The sequence below is a fragment of the Meleagris gallopavo genome, chromosome 1 (genome assembly GCF_905368555.1).
Source record: "Meleagris gallopavo chromosome 1, MGAL_WU_HG_1.1, whole genome shotgun sequence".
NCBI classification, from domain to species: Eukaryota; Metazoa; Chordata; class Aves; order Galliformes; family Phasianidae; genus Meleagris; species Meleagris gallopavo.
Window position 1 is genome coordinate 120,465,918 of NC_139404.1, and position 7,039 is coordinate 120,472,956.

At 37.2% G+C, this 7,039-nt stretch overlaps 1 protein-coding gene across 1 annotated transcript in view; it reads right to left on the reverse strand.

Moving 5' to 3' along the window:
• GLRA2 (glycine receptor alpha 2) overlaps nt 1-3,780 on the reverse strand; it is a 130,412-nt gene extending 126,632 nt beyond the window's left edge. Inside the window, exon 1 of the mRNA XM_085211788.1 lies at nt 3,652-3,780. The gene's annotated coding sequence lies outside the window, so the exon portion shown is untranslated. The remainder of the gene's footprint in view (nt 1-3,651) is intronic.
• Nucleotides 3,781-7,039: the final 3,259 nt, after the last annotated feature.

Consider the following 7,039-nt stretch of genomic DNA (forward strand, 5'->3'; position numbering starts at 1 on the left):
TGTGATTCTGCGAACTGCAATTTTCACTTGAATAACTCTCTGCTTAAAACGCGCAGGGCTCAGACAAGCTATTTTTTCTAACCAGAGGGCTCCAGGTTTCACTCCCCTCTGTGTATTGGCAGAATGATTTCTTTGCATCCTTCACCCATTTTCCATGAATTGGAAAGCATGAAGAAGTTCTTTCGGTCGTTCTTTCAAAGTCTCTCCTCACCCTCTGCCCATTTATTCATTTATTTTTCATAATTGCTCTTCCTGTTGGAAGCCTCTGCAATCTCTTCCTTGTAAATCATCCGCAATCAAACACTGTCTTTAAAACGTACGGCCAACCTGAGGAACGAGCTACAGCTCTGCGGTTCAGGGGAAATCATTTGGAGGCAGTGTGCCTGGGTGTCCACAGCTCTCTCCCCTGTCCCCCACGTGGTCAGGAATGGGAGATGTAAGTAATAACACAGACATCAAAATGCAGCAGTTTGTGTCTGAGCTGTGTAGGTCCTGTTGCACAGATGCAATTCTTTCCAGTGTCAATCATCTGTTATCTCTCACCACACATTTTTGACAGCAAAAGTGTGACAAATGGATGGGAGTCATGGGCTCCTGTGCAGGATGAGGTGGGGGGCTTGTGGTAAAATGGTGCAGGAATGTGGAGTAAGATGAGAGAGAAATGCTTTTCTTCTAGTGAAGAGACTAAATAATGCATCCTCACTGTTCTCCAGGCAGATATCTAAGATTAATAAGGGTACTAAATATGATATATTATGTCAAACATGAACTAATTCAGTCATCTCTCTATTCTGCTTGATTTTCTTAAGCACTAACTGCTGATCAGAAAATAGGACAGAATCACCCCGTTTCCATGTAAATAGTTTTATAACAGTTAGTTGATGGCACATGATTTATACTTGCATTGTATATGCACTTTTGGAAATTCAGAGAAATGGAAGAAACAAGGTCATACCACTTTCCCAAATTATGACAAATAATTTATCAAGGAGCACACCACTGAAGAAACAAAATCCATCACTTCAAATATGCAATTAGTGTCCATAAGAAGAGAAAATTCAATATAACTTTTGGCATCTCAGGTTATGATAATTGTCAGATGCTTGTTAACAAGGTCAAGTGTATTTCAAAATACTGCCAAACATACAAAAAATAGATGGAGTATAGAGAATGTAAAAGGCCCAATTATACTGGAGATAAAACAAACAAAAAAGCCCTGAAGGTAATACAACATGACCACATGATGAACTAGGGACAAGAAACCAACTGGGCTCTCTGTTTTTTGAACTGTATTACAATAAATTATGTAAAGGATAAAAATAATTAAAATAATAATAATAATTAAAAAAAGTAGTAAATCCTGTTTTTCTTTAAGTATTGTGTTAGTAAGAAGTCTCTTGTCAACAAATGAAGTGTTGCCATTAACTATGTTAGGACAATACAATAGTTGTGTCTTCAGCTGTACAATATAAAATAAAAGTATGTACTTCAAGTATTCTTATATCTGACATTAACAGATATAACAAAGCATTTCTCAATACAGTTTGTTTTTGCATGTTTTCGCAATACTTGAAGTATTTTCACATCCTTTATTCTTTTTTTCTTACTAATTACCTGAGTGTCATTAAACTTTTCAAAAAACACAAAGTTCTCATTGTTCTCTACTACATTTTTTTTTCCTTATAAATAATAATAAAGATTGCTGGAAAGAGATTATAGTAAAATTATCTTAAATTGAATTATGTATAATACATGCAATTTTGTACTGAGTACACTTCCTATACATGAATTTTGCTTTCTGAAGTTTGTGTATGCATATGTATACATATAGGTGTATACATATATATGACACATCATAGATAAACATATTTATATACAAATTTTATACCCTTTCATGATAAGATCACCTGCTGAGTGGAAGAAGGGAAGGTGGTGGATGTAATTTTTCTGGATTTTATCAGAAGTCATCTGGACAACTTGTCCAACTGTGATATGAACAGGTTTACATTACACTAGGGAAAGTACAGGCTGAATGGCAGAGCTCTAAGTATGATGGTGAATGTGGAATGCATCTTTAGTAAAATGTCCTGAGAGTATTAAACTGGGAGGTACTACTGAGTCTCTGGATGGACAAGGGGGCTTACATAAGCAACCAGATGCACTGGAGCTTTGAGTCATCAGCAACAGCATGAACTTCAACGAGAACACACTGAGCATCGGTGGAGCCTCAGCTGGAATACTGTGTGGAGTTCTGCTCCCCACAAGATTCTTGGAAGCATCCAGAGGATGGCAACAGAGCTGGTAACAGGGCCAAAGGCATGGCCAGCAAGGAGAGGCATTGGGCTGATCAGCCTGGAGGAGGGCTTGGTGAAGGGAAGAAGAGGAAGATGCCAGGCTTTGCTCCTGGGAACTGATGGCAGAGTGGAAACAGCAAAGAGTTGTTGGGGCAGAGTCAGACTGGGCATTAGAAGAATTTCTTTAGCGTGAGTGTGGTTATACACTGGAATAGATTTCCTAGAGATGTGGCTGATGCCTCACGCCTGCCAGTATTCGGGGAGCATTTAGATACATTTTAACTGTGAGACATCTCAAAAGCAGTCTGACAATGGGACTCAACACATATGCCCCTTCCAAATGAAACTATCCTATCCTTTCCTGTCCTATAATCATCAAATCCTTAGAGTTGGAAGGGACAACTGATGGCCATTTAGTCCAACCGCCCTGCAAGGGACTCCGCAGCCAGATCAGGCTGCCCAGGGCCTGATCCAGCCTCACCTTGAAAGTCTCCAGGGACGGGGCATCATCCACAACACTAGGACCTGTTCTGTCCTATCCTATCCTATCCATATCAATTCCTGGTGTGATTTTTCTTGTACTGCAAAGGTAGTAAAAATAGAATACACCAGGTCTCATTTGAAAACTTATTCTCTCCTCTGCTTAAGGTATGACAGTTCAGCAGTGTCATTAGATGGGGATTTACGTTTGTTTTATCAGTCAGCTCAAGCAGACTCAGCTCTTGTTTTTTTGGCATTACCATCAGATTCCTGCTTTTTCCAAGAACTTTCTATGCTCCAAAGCCTGTTTAAGTGGTTGATAATACTTTGCTTCTAGCATTGTACCAGTGAAGCCGTTAAAATATACAAGAGCATTTCATACAAATAAAATGACAACATCTGGTATTTGGAGTAGAACAACATTGGAAATAAGGATGGATATAAATACAGTTATACATACATTAACTAATCCAGGTCTTATTGCCTTAGAGAGTAGGAGGAGGAAGAAAGGTTAACATGAGCTACTCATTCAGTCCTTGACCTTCTCTTGTAATTCATGCTAGGATTCACTGGCAGATGTCCAAACAAATAAAAAATACCACTCAGAAACATCACAACATTGATCTTTCTCTATATTTCATACTTCCTCCTGGCAACTTAGATATGTCTCTGAATCACTGATAGCTCTTAGATGTCATTTATAGCTTAAATTACATACATATATTATATACCACAGGCTCCAAGAAATTATTCAGAGAATCCATTCACAGCAAAGGCAGACTCTACTAATGACTCAAAATCAGTCTTAAACTTCATACTGGTGCCTTGGATTTAGAATCTTTGCTTATGAAATTAGAATCTCTTTACTTGGTAATACCTGATAGCTTAATAGGAGGCACTTCAGTAGTCAGAGGCTTTTCCACGCTCATTCCAGCAGTGAATTTCTCCCTCCACGCTGTGCCAGGCTGTAGAGAAAGTCACCAGAATTGCTATCCATCGTCTGCCTTTTTATAGAATCCAGGAAAAGAATAAACAAAGCAAATATCATAGTTAATACGCTTACATCCAAAGTATGGTTAAATGAGTTTGTGAGGTAAGTTCTTGGTGCTTTGAATGTGTCTGGGCTTTGAGCCACCACCGCTAAGACATCCCTGCTACAGGAAACCAGTTTAAAACACTTTCCATACATTTTTGTTTTAATCTCACTTGACTGGATGGATCCTCAGTTAAATTTTCTACGAAATGAAAACTGAGATTACTAAGTGGAGGCACTAAAATGAAAAATCAGTGGTGTGTACTGAATTATTTTTACATTTCATGTCTATTAATCTATACACAAGTTTACTGTAAATACACTATCCCACCAACATCCTTTGTTTACTGTATCTGAGTTAACTGCAGCTATGAGAGACAAGTATTTGTAGGAAATCAACAAACCACTCATTTCTTAGAATTGTGTGGCTGAATTCATTGTCTGATGAACATCCATTCATACTTAATATTTCAATTTTTTAATTTCTTATGGTAACAGTGGCAAGAAAGTACTGTCCCATGGATGTCTGGTAGCATGACTAGCAAAGAGCACTGTTAAACCATGCTATTAAGATGATTTATCTAGCGAATACTTGCTTCCAATATATAGATACATAAAAGTTCTGTCACAGTTCTTGATTTCATTTGCAGCAATAATTTTGTTCCAGATGTTACATGTTAGCCTGATGAGCAAAATATGTTACTTCTACTGTAAAACAGAGACTTCAGCAGGCAGCAGAATTGAATAGTAGCAATGAGTAATGCTGCACATCGTAATCAGTTTAATCATATCTTCTCTTAATGCTTGTAGGCTGAATTTGCTTCTGTTCTGACGGTATTATTTTGTAAATTTTGGTCTTTGATATTTAATCAAGTATGCATTCTTCCTGGCTTGCAACAAAACAATTTTTTACCCCATTTAATGCTTATCAAGCTTATTCAAAATAACATTTTAAAATAGACTTTACAATATGGCATCTGATCGAAGCATAAGGATGCTAAGATCCGGAACGGTGTAATCATACGGGCAGAATGAAGAAAGCTGTAAAGCTCAATTTATTTATAAATGGATTACAAGAGTTACTCTAAACTGATCTTTTAATTTTATATGCCCGGTGAAGAGCATGATAAAAGCAATCACAGTACAAAATATGAATGGTTTAGATAATCATGTATATCCTGCTTGTGCTGATTAGCCATCCCCTAGCACATCCAAAATGCAGACACATAGCTATTTTTGGCACTGTTAAGGAAAACAGAAGTATTTGAAACAATGCAAAAATAAAACAAAATAAATAAAATAATAATAGAAACATAAAACCACTTTGTCACAGGTGATATTTGGACACCTACCTGTGGCATTTGCAATACAAAGTTCACAAGTAACAAAGAAACATGCTGTGACAAAAGCAGACAGTATGCAATAGGGTAGCAACGTGATGAAACAGATATTTCTGTGTGCTCTGAAAAGTCTCTTTTGTCATTTTTTACACTACAGACATCTCTTACTTCTATTTTTCCTCTAGCTTTTACTAGAGATGAATATCAGGAGCAAGTGTGTGAAAGCGTGGGTGTATAAATGCCTTTCCTCTTTCTTCTCCATGGTTCCAGATACTGGGAAAGAACGCGCTTCTACTTTCTCTTACAACCTGTTTGGTTTCTCAGTACAGCATAAAGAGGGAGGGATCTCAGCTTCTGCATCCCAGCGACTTACTGTTAGCTCTGCCGGCAGAATATGAGCATTCCTTGAGATGGAGTCTGTTTAACTTGAAAAGCAGGGGAAAGGCCCTAGAAGACATGTTGCCTTCAGACTCACAGGCTGCCTGTTATTGGTGTGCGCTTTCATAATTAGTTTTCTTTATGGCTAGTAGTGATCTGTAAGGTATCCTCTAAGTCATCAGCAACATTAGAGCCATGATTAGTTATTAATTTTAAAGCATCTGTTTGTTTATGACAGGAATATATCCTGTGGTGAGGTCAGGTGCCTTGACCTGGAGGAATCAAAATGCTGCTGAGCTCTGCCTCAATTACCTTTCTTTGGGAGTAACCCTTCTGTGAGGCTGTCTGAGATCTAAAGACGATTGGTGTTCCAGAAACTGTGATTTATTTATAAATTTCTTGAGTAACATCAGCATGCTATGTGAATTTATATTAAAGACTTTCATGAATTCTTCCTAGCATACACTGAATAATACATAGTACTAGAAAATTGCATAAACTAGTATTTAAACTTGTTGGAAAAAAATATTATTTGTGAAGTGGTATACAAACACATAATTAAAGGATGTAACACAATGCATTATTCATCGTGGGGTAAAATGAAGATTGCCCATATATTTCCTGACTGGAATGCTTAACCACAAAGTTTTGTTTTCACGTTACTGTTTGTATGAAAAACAATACATATTCAGATTTCAAATGATTAAAAATTGACTACTCTTCTCACCTCCCATGGTATTCACTGCCAAAACCAGCGCTGAGCATTAGAGAGAAAATAGGAAATCTATCACAAAACATGTCTTTTAGCTAAATACTTTTCTCTTTAGAAAGTAATTAAGCAACAAATTTATATTCAGCATTTTACCTATATTACTGCTACTACCCCAAAAGGAATTTGACTAATGCTTATTAACTAACTGTATTGAACAGTGGCCTGTGCAGCAGTGGTAATAAGATTTTATGAAAGGCTCCAGTTTAAAACTTGTGTTCCCTCTCAGTGCATGTGCATAATTACTATCGACTCCAGTGTGAGTTATACATTCATTATGCAGTACGTACCAAGAGGAGAAAATGCTCCTACAGAGAATGTGGATCTGTTCATATCTGTGTCTCAATTGTTTACACTCTAGGGAATAAGCAAAGGTCATTTCTCCCAGGCTTTTCTCCTTTCCTGCCAAAGTAGGAGCCAAATTAAAGTCAATTGGAGTTTCATTGGAGCTTTCAAACATTATAAGTATTCGGCTTGTTAACCAAGTTTGTTTCAAAGCACTTGTAAATAAAAAACCCTGCTTTTTCAAGAGCTTTCCATAATGTCTGCTTATGCCAAGGCTTCAGTCCTTTCCACAGTCACATTTTATAGCCAGGTAGTTAATGCCTCTTTTAAAATCATCTGGCTGGTTGTGTATCCTAACAACGACATTCCATAATCTGCATATTCATAAAGGAATACACTTCAGCAAAATTGGAGTGTTCAGCTTTTTCTGCTTCAATAATCATTAAAATACAACAGAACA